Source organism: Hippichthys cyanospilos, chromosome 20 (genome assembly GCF_059441005.1).
Source record: "Hippichthys cyanospilos isolate Australia breed blue-spotted pipefish chromosome 20, RoL_Hcya_1.0, whole genome shotgun sequence".
Classification (NCBI taxonomy): Eukaryota; Metazoa; Chordata; class Actinopteri; order Syngnathiformes; family Syngnathidae; genus Hippichthys; species Hippichthys cyanospilos.
The window spans coordinates 10,635,894-10,650,800 of record NC_142388.1 but is presented as its reverse complement, the minus strand read 5'-3'; the positions used below and the strand labels follow the sequence as shown (position 1 = coordinate 10,650,800).

The following is a 14,907-nucleotide window of genomic DNA, read 5'->3' as shown; positions in this document are numbered from 1 at the left end:
CAAAACAAATTAAACTTGAGTCAAGCTACTACTGTCAATTAAAGTCCAAGTCCTTTCAAAGAACACAAGGAGTTCAAGAGTCTTTAAGTTGAAATTGGTTTGGAGGGAAAGGGGGCCTCCTTATTCCCTGGAGCCTGGTCATCTCTATTCCCAACCTAAACTTGTTCATGGTTGCGGATGGGCCGGTCGGCGGATAGTTTCAGATATGAGCTCGGGCGAGTGCGAACAGAGCGTCGCCCGTGATTCACAGACATTGATTAATCTCATCAGGGACTGAGCTGGACACAGCAGTAATAAACTGCAAATTGTCTAGCGGAGCTCACATCAAATCAGCGCCATGGGCGAGCGGGGCTACCGTTGCAGCCGCCGCCGCCAAGAACAGGCATGTCTATTCTGAGCTTTAATGCGATGGAGGTAATTAAGTACGTGCTAAACAAACTCGTTTGAGCGGAATCACTAATAAGTAATAAACAAGCAAGACTTCCTGTTCCTGCTCTTTGTCCCTTGATAGGCATACTCTATATAAAAAAAACGCCCACGCTCTGAGAGAGATCTTCAGTGGAGGCCAAGAAACACACACACAAAAAAAAAACGTTTTTTTTTTTTTTTTTTTTTTTTAAATGTTCCCTTTTGAATATGTACATTAAAAATATGAGCTAACAGTGATTTCAGGGGTTACGGTGAGATCCAACTATACCAGTCAATAGGAAATGAACCAAATTATCATGAATGGCTGCTTCAAAGCAAAAAGGCTGACTTCCTGTCTGTTTTCAGGCTTTGGTTCTTGAGACTTTTTTTTTGGTGTGTCTACTCAGGATAGACATGTCTACTTAAATTCATATTGCTAAAGCAGGGGTCACCAACGCGTTGCCCCAAAGATCACATGAGTAGCCCGTAGTGGCCGCAGGCTTGTTCTGCAAATAGCTTCACACTGATACAACATTGTGATTTTCTAGGAATTTTACAATTACTCATATATTACATCTACATTACATATTACACTTTATTTATATTTACCACAGCTTTTCTTAATTATTGTGAAAAATCAATAACATGACCAGTGTCTTCCTAGAAAAAGATATATTCACTCATCTATAAACAATACCATTGTGACAGATACTTTGGGAAAATTATTTAAAAACCTCACACTTCAATTTCCACCAAGGAATACCACTGGGACTTGTACAAAAATGTGCCAGAGAAGTGAAAATGATCACCAAACACCTACAATACATTGTAATCAGTATAATGTATATTAACACACATATACAGGACATACTGTCAATATATTTCCACAGTACTAGATGGTTAATTGTACAAGGCAAGCTACCTTGTTGTCAGTGGGCCCAGAAATGGCTAGTTGTTTATGGAAAAGTTGCTAGTAGCCACTAGAATGAGTAGAACCACTGGGATGCCATTTCATCTTATTGCTCCCATTCCCATCCTATACCTACTGACATTTTTTTTTTTTTTAAAGCTGTGGTACGCATTGTCTCAACGGGAGTCAACGGGCTAAATTGCCGTATTTTTCGCACTATAAGGGGCACCGGATTATAAGGCGCACCCTCAATTAATGACATATTTTAAAACTTTTTCAATTACAATATAGTAATACTCAAAGTAATAACAATAATACCTCAAATAATAACTCTAAACTCTCAATAGCATCATAACTCAATGTCAACATAAGCAACCTTGTTCAACTGTAAACACACAAAAGAAACAGGTAAAGCTTACTTTATCAGTTCATTCCCCGTCTACGAAACCCATATTGAAACTCAATATTGATCCATATATAAGGCGCACCTGATTACAGGGCGCACCATCAGCTTTTAAAAAAAATTAAGGCTTTTAGGTGCACCTTCTAGTCCGGAAAGTACGGTATTAAGATTGTCACTTCATACAAAAATGGCAAACTTGCGCATCTTCAAACATTCATTCTTGAGAAATTTGGGGCTATATCGTAGCTTCCGAATTTCACACTCCTAAATTAAAGTGACTTTGGGAGGCTATTATCAAACCCAAATTAATAACATTACAGTACCATCAAAATTCACTGGCAAAAAAAATGCCTCGAAATCGGCCGATTAAAACCAAAAGGGATTTATGTGTTTTTAGGCACGGAATCTACATTCCTTTTTGTGTTTCCCCTTATGATAGACAAAAATATATTTCAAGTCACTTTAAGCAGATTGGGTGGATGAATTTTATCCTCAAACCAAAACATACTGTAGTAGGATGAACAGACTTTAATAACTTGAGATAATATGTGGCGCTTCAGTTTAAGAACATCCAAATGTCACTAATGGACACGAGCGCACCCATGAAATATTAAACAGGCGGAGAGAATCTAATCCCAGACTCAATTGAATAAATGAGAAAATATATTAGATTCATTTATTCAGTGACTCATTTGCGTGCCAGTGGCGAATACCAGACTTCCACAATCCACAGCCGGCACAAATATGATATAATTAGTTCATATTTAATCATACCAAAAAAAATAGATCTTAAAAATACAAAATGATAACGATGAAGGACTAATCTTAGCGTCATTATGCTTGGAGTATCCTCAAAGCATCTACAGTTTGACAAGCTAACGCTAAATGGGAGTGACAACTCGAGAGCCGCTATCTTTTTAACTATTAAAATTGACAAGATTTATGGCAGGAACTGAATGAATACTTTGCCATCGACCTTAATTACAGAGTTAATTTGTGCTTTATGTGAAGGCTCTGACAGACATTTCCACCTAGGTGACTGAGAAAAAGAGGGGAAAAAATGTAAAAATCAGATGTTTATTGTGGAGGCAGGTTATAATGTCATTATTTTGTATTAAGCCCTGATTTTGACCCAACAAGGACTTTTTGATGTTTTTGATGTCATAATACATTAAATATGACATGATAAATATTCCTATTTCAATTTCATAAATATATCATTTATGAACACGTGGTTACTCTTAACTATTATCGCATTTTTACAAATTTTGTCCATGAAAATTACATTTTGAGGGGTTGAAACTAAATATATATGTATATTTAACAATGTTATGGCCCTTTCAAAGTCAGCCCAAGTTGGGTGATAAGGCCAGCGTAGTGAAAAATGCTTGGACATCCAGGGGTTAATTTAAATGGGCAATTTGTTTTTGGGGTGAGGGATGTTTGCCATTGTTTGTTTTACATTGTAACTGGTCAAACAACAACAAACAATAATCTGCAAAAATTAGCTGATTTTGGGGTGGAAATGTTTAACCTCAGTATCTTACATTACATATAGGTAAAACAAGAAGAATTCAAGCAATGGGGGGTGGGGGGGGTAATTTCACTAGGTTTTATGTTGTAATGGGTTTTAAAAAAAATGGCAAAAGTCAACAGATTCAGATATTTTTTTTTTGCTAATTTTGAGAGACCATATACAAGCCAATTCATCATGTGGGCCCTTGTATTTATTTGTATTGTTTGTAATGTACCAGCTCCTTGGTGGAGGTAATGAAGCCATCCTAAAGGCAACAGAAGGCTCATCCTCATGTTTGGAGCATTGGCATGCGAACGAGGTCATCGAGGCGAGCAGCGGGTCGGCAGATGGTCCGAGAAACACTGCCACCAGCTCAGTCCAGCCCAGCTGGGTGAGTGAATTCGTCCATTCACATGCAAGCAAGCATGCACGTGTGCGCACACACACACACACGAACACACAACAGCCATAGAACAATGTGTTTGGGGCACCTGTGCTCTTTTGGCTGTCAGAAGCAAAGACGCCGTGATGGTAAGACTTCCAAACATCAACATGACAAACATCTGAGGTCCACATTCAGTCCAATTGGGAGCCTTTCACCAAAAATCAAGGCAAGGTCAAAAACCCCAGGCTCATTATTTTCCACACCTGCTTGGGTAAAAGACACTTCATTAGGTACAACCGCGTACAGTGTACACGACACACTCACAGGCAACAGTATGAGGTGCTGGAAAGCAGCCACAAAGGGACTTTCCGAAGCAAAGATGTATTTTGACGGTGTCGCTATAACAAGCTAGCTGAGTGCGTGTCACAAATTTGTAGGGTAGCAAGTTGATGCGAACAAAGTAGGGGAAGTGGCTTGTCTGGTTTTGTATATTTAACTTGCACCCAAAAATTCAGGAAAATTGAAATAGTGGAAAACATTATCTTCGCAACTGACCGCTACAAAGTTCTTAAATTTCTGAATTCCCTTTACTGGGGTTTTAACTTGTTTTATTATGCACAACTTATTTTTACACTTTAACCCACTGCCTGTAGAGTTAATACAGTTTTTATGACAGCAGTGGTGCCTGTACCAAATTCACTTTCCATTATTTCCTTTGGGAAATAACAAATGTAAAGGTCCACTTAATTGACGGCGTCAGGCATGTTATTTGGACCAAATTTCAGGGCAATCAATCAAAGTGGCGGCACGCAAAGTCAGCGCTTCTCGTCGGCCCGCAAGCGCCGTCGATATCAAGTGGGTGCCGATTCATTAAATGGGACGCAAAGCGACAGCAAGAAGGAAGCGCAGGCGCAATCGGAGACCTTGCGCAAACAAAAATAGTGGTTGCGAGCAACAGCTGCCCTCCTTCCAAAAACAACTGGAGGGTTTTTGATTGGCCTCCCGAGAGCCTCCAGAGAAAACACACATCTGGACCGTCACTTGCCAACCACACACAAGAGCGAGGAATATACCAGCGTGGGCCAATAAAGCACATTGGAGAGGAAAAATACGAAAAGATTTTCTGAGATCATTTACAGCATGGAAAATTACAGGTAACTAATCTAGTTAATCTAGTTAATGAACACTTTTTGCTTGATTAAATAAAAACTGTTCAAATGAATGCTGTATTTGATATGCATAAATAATGATGAAAATCTTGTGATATGTTAATGACATGCAAAATTGAAACCAACTAACAACCAAGAATCTTGCATGTTCCCAAAATATTTGTGTTTTAGTTAACATTTATTCATATTTCGTATGTATTTATACTGTACATCTTAAATATACGGGGTATGTCAGGTGTGTTATTTGGACCAAACTTCATGCTAAAAGGTACTTTAAACAGGGTTTCTCTACATATAAAGCCCTATATAAAGCGCTTTACATCAACTCATTCACAGATGGTGATGTGGTTTCAGGAAAAACTTAGGGTTCCATTTTTTCCACAAAGACTGGGGATGGAACCCACAACTTTTGGGTCGCAAGATGACCACTCTACCACCAAGCCAGTGCCCCCATACACTGTATATTTAAACTCAATTATCGCTGAAAAATACAAAAATAGTGGGTGATTTATTTATAATAGGAAAAATAATTTCTTCCTGTTTATTGATTATAGTTTGGTTACTATTCAAAGTACAGTATAGTTTAAAGATTAAACCATACTTTAAATGCAAACTGAGTACGATCAGAAAATTATAGTTACACATATGTTTTCATGCTACTGTAATATACTTTATACTATACATCATATTTTTGGTTGTTGAAAAGCTGTGTCTTAGGCTGCCCACAATAACAGGACACTGCTGGGCAGATACAGCAGAGATGACTTTCATGCAAAAATGTGTCAGCTTAAGGTACACCTGTGCAATTATGCTGTCTTGTAAGCATCTTTTTCATAGCTGTATTGGTTTCTTTTTCGATAACCATGCAAGTAAAAACTCATTGGCAAAACCCCACCTGATCATTGCTCTCTGCTCACCATCGATACCACCACCATCACTACTCCATTACGGCAGTTTTATTAACGTCTTTGTTGCCAAATTTTGCATCGCTTTGGTTGGTTGTTTGTCTTACCTGGATAAATAAAGGCTAAATAAAAATTGAAAATCATTGTATTCAATTTGTTTGTGAACAATGTTGGAGAACTATTGACCTTTTGAAAAAGTGACTAAAAACAAAAGTGTTATTTTTAATAAATGACGAAAAGGTTCTGCTTACATACTAGATATTTATTTCAACCGGGAGTACACATGGCAGATAACAACGTCCTAATGTTAGTCTGATGTCCTCTGCCGTCTACTGAAATGGACGTTAAAGTGCCCTAGGTCTCGCACGGCAACCATCCTGACTCACCTGTTCTCGTCGGTAGGTCACATGACAGTCGCAAAGCCGGTCCAAGGGCACTTTGATGTCAATTCTACTCGACAGTAGAGGGCAGTAAAGGACAAACTGGCAGTGCCCTGAGATTGATGAAAATGAATGCAATAATCTGCATAACTTTCACTCCACGAATCATGTTGGGAACCATGCCTTGAGCTCCCCTCATTGCCTATTCATTTAGGCAATGCTATAAAAGTCCCACTCATCTACTACTTGGGTCAAAATGCAATTGGATGAAACCAAACTTACTCCCTCATGTTTGCACATGGAGTGCTGAGGAGGTGATGAGGCAGGAGAGCCCGCAGGCCTGCTGACCTACATCCAGGCTGAGCGGGGACGATATTAGCGCAGCAATTAAAGGAGATGACAGCCGTCAGGCAGGCGAAGACGGCACGCAGTCTTCTCCCGAGTGTAATTGCTATTGATTTTTGGCACGAGCAAAACAACACAGCGTTGAGACACAAAGGAGAAGCAAAGAAAAGGAGCCCACAGGTGAGTTGTAAGGGGAGGCGTTTCCCTAGGCCGGGGGTGTCAAACGTACGGCCTGGTTTAATCAGGCCTGCATGATGATTTTGTGACAAACTAAAAAAAAAAAATATATATATATATATAAATAGGACCAAACTTATTTCTCCGCTGTCCTTAATCAAGAGACAAAAATTTTCAGTTTTAGGAGCAATGCCCGAATGAGAACTGCAACAAATTGGTGACCAGCTGCCATGTTTGGTGAAATAGCTTGTTGATGCTTCACTGACAGAAAGTGGAATTAGCATTAGTATATCACTTTGTCGTGCTACTGCTCAGCGCAGGTAAATTCGCCGGGAAGAGATTCACATGGGCAGGGGTAAGTACCAGACATTCCGCTTAGGTCTGTGTTCTATTTCTTTTTAACTTCATTTACAGCCTAGTCGTAACCACATTTAGCGCTTATGTAATTTACGTGACATCATGACTTCATGATTTTTCAACTTCTGTCATCTATGTCAGCATGCGGGTGCAACCAGTGCCCAAAACACTACCATTTTGTTTTGTTCAACTATCTTTGCACTACACTACACTCCTTGAAAAGAAGTTGTTACAACCACATATTTCGATAGGGGCATTTTCCATTATTTCTTGCAATTTAATGGAAAATGCTGCATTGGAATGTATAAGGGAGCAAAATGGAAGTTTTTATTTACTTTGTTTTTCAACAACATATTTCCAGTTGACTGCCGCTAATTGCAGGGAATTAGGGCCAGGCAGACATGCACAGGAAAAAAAAAATGCACACAATTAAAATAAATTGTTTTAAGTTATATACCATGATTTTACCAGTTGGGGAAGGAAAAGATTTTCCTCCTTAAGCCCCTGAGTTAAAATGGGCTTGACAGCCCAGCCCTAGGCTGTGCTGGGATGCTCCCAGTTTGCTTTAGAGATCACAGAACAAACTTGATACTGAAAAAAGAAGTTTGGAAAGTAAGGAAAAACTTCATTCTTTTTTTTATAGCACTCACGATGATGACTGCACCTCAAATAATTTGTCATTGTGCTACATGTTCTCATTTTATACATTACATGCATACTTTTATGAGAATATTGTTATGATTTTAAAATGTTGAAAGTCATTCCTTTAAAAATTCTTACAGTAATGCTTTGGGTTTCAAGTTTACTTCATGAACCAAACTATTACTATCTTCTCTTCACCTCTATAGTTCACTATTGCCCCCCCCCCCCCCCCCCCCCACACACACACACACACTTATTGCACCAGGTTTCAAACAATTCTATTTAAATTCGACTTTTCTTGAAAACCAGGAATGTGACCTGTGGTTTGCATTCTTGCATTACATATAGGGGCAAGACCTTTTATCAGTTGCCAACTGCAATTTCTAGTGTTGGAGGGCCGCAAAGAGAAAGTAAGGCACACCCCTTTGAAAGAACACACTTTACGAGCGCCTATAGTACTTGTTACCATCTGTGTTCTTTGCATCCATAAAGCTTTTTTTTGTATTAACGGTTACATGTGCCGTTCAGCTGCTGCTTATCTATACAGCATTGGCACCCAGGAGTTAGACGGACCCTTTATGGCTCATCCTTATGTGAAACACATTTCTGCTGAAGGTGTTCATACGGAAAATGTGTGCTTTGTTTTGGGAAACGCAAACACTGACTGGTCATGCATGTGCACAGCACTGGAAAATGTTGTAAAATATCTCGAGATGTGTGTATGTGCGTGCGTATACATGTGTGCGTATGCATGTGCAGGCAGCTATTAATGTCTAACACGAGGTAAGAATGCAAACGTATGTCTGGGAGTCGGTTCTGGTTAAAAGAAATCGAAACCTATATGTGGTAACCTGATGTCCTATTTTCCACTTTCAGAGTTTTCTTTTTAAATCATTGTGTGAGTAAGTGGGGAATTATAAGTGGAATAAATAAATAGTGACGTCATGTCCCTCTCCAATTTTGGGAACCAACGGAACAAAGCACATAAGAATTTACTGTTCTCCTTAATGTACACGACATTGAATAGGTTTAGATAATTTGGAGTGAGGGGCTGGACGACAGAAAGCTACTCACGACCCTTCATAAAATCTTTACTCGAGACAATGACCAGTTTTCCAAATCCTCCTTGTCATTGGGCAATCTTCATGTCAGTCATAACAGCAACTCCATTGGCAAGCTGTCTTGTCATAATACATCAAACAACAAATGCTGATTCTCCTTTTAGGTAAGAACAAGGTCACGGGAATGATTACCCGCGAAGATGACATCACCTGCGACAGCTCAAGTCCAAGGGCCTGAAAATAAATACCTGCTAAAGACACTCAGCAACCTCTAGGGATGAAGACACCCGGTAAAAAAATCAATAGCAAGTCGAAAGTCTTAAATAAGACTGCTGCTGACGTGCCGGACACGCGAGATGAGAAAATGATTTTGGGGACCTGAAGTTCTCAACGCGACGCTGACAACAACGGATGAATATGAGTTAGCGCCAGAATGTTTCTCTCACTTTGAAAAGAACCTTGGATGAGAAAAATAAAAACAAAGAAATGTCAGGCGTTTCATATTTGCGGCAGTGGCTTTCAAGACAAAACTAACCGCAACAAAAAAGGAAAAAAAAAACATTTTTGAAAGACTCGCTGGTGCTTAGAGAAAGACCAGCTGGCTCTTTTCCTCTAATGAAGCAGTTATGAATGCGAGGGGCGTTATGTCGCCTTGTTGATTTAAGCCGTGCGGCTTGAATTCAGCTCAAAGCCACAAAAAAAAAGGGAAAAAAAAAAACAAGGAAAAAGTACATGGAAAACCATAAAAAAAACATAAAAATCTCATACAAAGCAGTGTTTTACATTATTGTAATGTTACCCTACACAACTAGTCTACCGCCATAAAAAGGTTTGCTTACTTCAAAAATCATGTCATTAGACTAAAGTACAGCGGCAAGATTAAATAACTACACAGAATGAAACTAGATGCTAAATATTAACGTAATTGGTATAAATGCTGCAATAATTTTCAATCGCATGATGTGTTTAGATTTGTCCGCTATCTAGTTGGGAGAATAAACTAGGTTTGAAGTTAGAATACTGTTTGTTTTTATTCGTTGAACTAATCAATTCGGACATATGACAAAAATTCCAGACATCCTCACTTACGAATTGTGCAATGTTTATTTTTTTGTCTTAAGTTAGCTATAACTGCATTAACTTCGGTTAGTGTTAGCCTCAAGGCTAGAAATGTTTAGCAAGGTTGGCGTCAACTGCCATTACAGTAATTAATCAACCCCAAATTTTTTACCTACATGTATATTAAATTTCAACCATAGATGTCCAAACCCAGTCTTTGAAGGCCGCTATCCTGCATATTTTAGTTTTTTCCATCCTCCAACGCAAGTGATTAAAACTAGGGATCACTATCAGGCTTCTTCTAAGCTTGCTGATGATCTGATCATTTAAATCAGATGTGTTAGAGGACAAACATCAAAAACATATAGGACGGTGGCCCTCGAGGACCAGGTTTGGAGACCAGAGGAACATCTGACCAATGTCCCAAGTAAGACATTGTGCATGTTTTATAAATATGTGTCACTCAGAATACAAATGTAAAGACTGAAACCAAAGATACTGTATGTGCAGTATGTAAGGCATTTGCTAAGTGTTCAACAAGAATATATCAGTCATGTTTTGACTCATTTAAAAATCTGTATAAATATTTGTATTTTTAGGCTGGTATTGCCTGAAACTGACAAATTGAAAGTTACCTGAATAGAATTGTTTCTTTAATAATCAAAAGTTTCTGTAACAAAATATTTTTCAAAGGAAGGTTAGGAATGTCCAGTATGCCGGAGCAAATAATTACAAGTAGTTAAAAAGTAATAATTCATGTAACTGATAATAGGTGGTTCTTTGACATGCCTGAAAGCAGTAAGTTAAAAACAAACAAACAAAAAAAAAAACGAGTGGAGCCCAGGGTTCAGGGCAGGACAGTAAGGCAAACGTCACTTTTTCCTCATGTTTCCAGATTTTCCTCTAAACACAGAGCCAGCAGTTGTGGTCCACAGTAGCAGAATAAATTCACCTGGCTCAGACAGACTAAAACGCGTCTTGTAATCCATGCCATCTGCACCGCAGTGACTCACTTGCTGCTGTTGTGAGCCGGCCGTCCACAAACTACAGGCTGGATAACTGAAAGTGCCGTCGTAAATCATCCGTGATGCCCCGCACGCTGTGAAAAAGCGGCCATTTGCGCGTATTATTAGCCTCGGCGGCCAGGATGAGTTTGTTCGGGCCCCTGCTGTGAGCCGGTGTGCGGCCACCTCTTAGGATTCCACGCTCAAACACCCAAGTCCCCCTACTTCCACCCTCGTCGCATGGTACATCTTAATTTCAGCAGGGAGGAAGATAATTGATAAGGGGGTTCTTGTGAGAAAAAGCTGACCTTCCACACACCTCATGATAGCATTCCTTGCCGCAGGTTAAAAGGTCACCTCATTACCACCGGCCCAAACCTCCATCGTCGGCCATATCTACAATTGTGCTGGGTCAGCAAGTTAGGGTGAGTATTTTTGCAGGCGGTACAGTATATAAAGTATCCCTGTGTTATCTTATGTGATATAGTGCAAGAGACTTACATGGTCTCTCTGTGGAGATAAAAACTACAGATTTAATAAAAAGTAAATAAAATATTACACATTAATAACAATAATGCTAGCCTGCCTTCCATTTTCTTCAACAACAGGGTAAATACTGGGTATTAATGTGGTGCACAGACTATGAAGTCATTACACATTAACAACACAATGAATTAAGGTATAATGAATCATTAACGCAATATTACATATAACATTAAAATCAGCCCGCCTGCAATTTTGTTCAACAACAGTGTACTAAGGGGTGTTTATTTCCAGAAGAGTGCAGAGGAGAATAATAAAGTTGAGTTCATCGAATTTGTCAAAATGTAATCATGTAAAAATGTAATTCAACTGTTAATCATTTCTATTCAAATAGTTTGTTCATAGACCCATATAATGTTTTATAGAATACAGTATATAAAGTCTACACAGTTGAATGTATACCTAAAATTATGAAATATTACCTTTGGCACCTTGGTCGTTCAATTTGTGATAAAAATGTGTTTGTTTCTTTATTAAAGGGACAATGTGTAAGATTTAGACAATTTCATTAAATGAGAAATTATTATAAATTTCAAAAACTTGCAAACAAATGTGTTCTTAACGACCTACAGCATGTTTCAAATATAATCGTAGGTCTAGTTATCAATAAATTATATTACATTGGGGGGCTGCCATGTCTGTGAGAGCTACGGAAAATGGTAAATGCAGCACCTCCTGCTGTCCGTAATGAAAAACGGTCGAAATCTTATACATTGTCCCTTTGTAAGTAATCCTTCATTTTTTGCGGTTAATGGGACCGAAACCAACTGATCCCCGCGCGTGTGAAAAGTGAAAAACTGCAAAGTAGCGTTTCCCCCACCACGGATATTAGCCATGCATGAATAAATATATGTTTGGTAAAACCCTCCATACCCATGCCCAAATTTGTGGCACAAATTTATTTTTTATTTTTCAAAACATAGCAGGATGCTTTCAGTGAGGCTCCAAAAAGCCGAGCGCTCTCTGAGCGTGCTACCTCTCCCCCATCACATTTCCGCATGCCAGGTCACTTTTTTAATTCTGCCTACATCCCTCTCCCTTGGCCATTTTTGCATGAAAGTCATCTCTGCTGTATCTGCCCACACCCCACATGTACGGGAAGTTCCGCACATTTGTCTACCAGAGCACAGCGGTGCGTCTAGTAGTTTTTGCCCAAACTGGACATCATATTGAGAAATCTAAGACGTTAGCTGCAGAAGAAAAATGTCCCATCAAGTAGCTTTTTCGCTTTAAAGACTTAAAACTTTTTGTACAGCATTAATGTGAAACTCATGAATGCATGCGCTTCATTTCTATACAACTAAACTAACATGTACTAACAGCTATGATCTCTCCATCCTAGCTTTCATTTTGTAGTTTTTCGGCAAATCCACTTTTGTATTTGTGAAGGTCCACCTCCTCCCACCCTGTGCTCCCAAAAACAAGTTCCAACCATTTCTAGTTTCAGCTTTTGGGAAAAAAAAAAAAAAAAAAAACACAATATTCTTCCAGCCAAAACAACATTTTCACCACTTTGACATTTTCAACAGTAAAACTTTTGGTGCTAAATTAAAGTAAAAGATGCATGGCTGCTCACATAATATGGTATGTTTTGTCTGCACGGCTGTTACAAGAGCGGCATAGAGGGAGTAGAGGCCTTGCTCATCACTCTGACGTCATTGAGTGAGATCCAAAGCCCTTTTTGATTGCTTGGATGTGGCTGGTATGAGAGCGCAGAATTCTGAGAGATGGGTCAATGAATGAAAATGAAAGAAAATAACACTTGGTTGTGTAATTAACAGTTTAAAATAATGCCTTATTTTAAGTTTGAATTTATGTAATAACATTTTTTTAATGAAGACTTGTTGCAAGGTTGAGTTTTTTTTTTTTGCTAAAATGAAGTGTTATTTTCTTGAAAAAAAAACAAAATACCTTTGAGTTTTAAGTGTACACGTAATATTTTTGAAATCTCAAATAACTGATTAGATTCAACTGAATAAAATTACATTGATAAAATAGAAAAGGGGCCACTTTTGCGGAAATAACCAATTTTACATTTCAATCTCACAAATTAATGATTTTGTTTGACATTTATTTATTTATTTATTTATTTATTTTTTTTTAAACACTCATCGACAAGTAACCAGGTCCATTTGTTTGTTTTGGAAATAACAAGAGACGCCTTGAGGAAAAGCGCTTGCCGGCACTGAGCTGTCTACCAACTGGAAATTGTAATTTACTGCACCGCTCAGCAGGACGGACGAAGGCCGCGTTTCCCATGGTGCCCTGCAGTCTTTCATCCGCGGCGGGTCGGCAGTGTGCCTTTGTGCGGCGGTCTCTGCGTGCGACTTTTCCTCAGCGTGGAGGCATGTCATCCGTCATTACGTGAGGTAAGCGCCAAAAATGATGAGGCCTGACAGCTGCGCGTCGCCGTCTGGGGTCTGTGAGTAAACAGCGCACGCCACGGTGATCATGACCGTTACTTGCCGAGGTGTGTTGTAAAAAAAACAAAAAAAAAACCCCACAAACGGATTGTGTCTGTCAACGCTCTTGGCCACAGAGTTATTTTTACCCTTTTGGGATTCATACGTACTGTTTTTTATCTCAATTTCATCAGTGAAGACAAAACAAACCAAGAAAGCACGATGCAGTTTGTACGGGCTCAAGTGTCAGCTACATCGTAGCCCCCATACTGAAGACAACCCCACAGGTCGCCAATGAGTTCTGAGTATATCCATCCGTATGACGTTTGGCGGAAAACAAAAAGACCCATTTCACAGGAAGTCGAGCAGAATAAATGGCGCCATCTAGTTTTGTAATTCCCCTTAATCGGGCCCCTTATTCTACTGTCACACAACATGCACAAGGGAAAAAAAAGTTAACAGGTTCAAGAGCTGAACTGAAATTGATTTATCCCCCTTGAAAAAAAACTGGAATTACAAGCATCGACAAGAACTCGCTTGACCTTACATCTCACTTACCCTGACCTTCGTGTTTCAAATATCATTCCCAAATGAACAGGATGATTGCAACACAATCCCTGAAAATTACACGATGGTACAATGCAAGTGCGAAAGCGCAGACTAGAGCTCACTTGACCTTAAACCTCAGCTCATCATGTATCAGATTTGTTTCAAAAGTCATCAAATGCTCAGTGAGATGCAAAACTACGATCCCTGAAAGCATAAAGATGGTTACTCGAGTGCCGACTAGAAATGCGTATAACGATATCAGATACAAATTATGTTGACCATCTTGTGTCAAATATCGATCCCAAATCAACAGAAATATCACCAGGATGCAAAATAATATCTAAAAGTTGCTGGTAACCACAGAGTATTAAAGAGAACTAACCTGGTCCCACCTCACCAATATCATATAGAATTGGATCAGCTAAGGGAGACTCCAAAAACCTGCATGGCAGGTGTATTGGGCGTACTAAATTGTCCTTAGCTGTGATTGGGTGCGTGAATGATTGTTTGTCCCTGTGTGCCTTGCAATTGGCTGGCGATCAGTCCGGTGCGTCCCCAGCCGACTGCTCCAAGGCTGCTAAGACACCAGCAAACCTGCGACCCTTGTGAGGAAAAGCAACTCTAGAAAATGGCTGGATGGATATTGTATCAGCTATCGCTTTAAAACCAGAAGTGAGATGGAAGACATTGCT

At 39.3% G+C, this 14,907-nt stretch overlaps 1 protein-coding gene across 1 annotated transcript in view; it reads right to left on the bottom strand.

Annotated features, from left to right (window-relative positions):
• klhl29 (kelch-like family member 29) overlaps positions 1-14,907 on the bottom strand; it is a 222,498-nt gene that overhangs the window by 192,981 nt on the left and 14,610 nt on the right. The gene's annotated exons all lie outside the window — the stretch shown is intronic.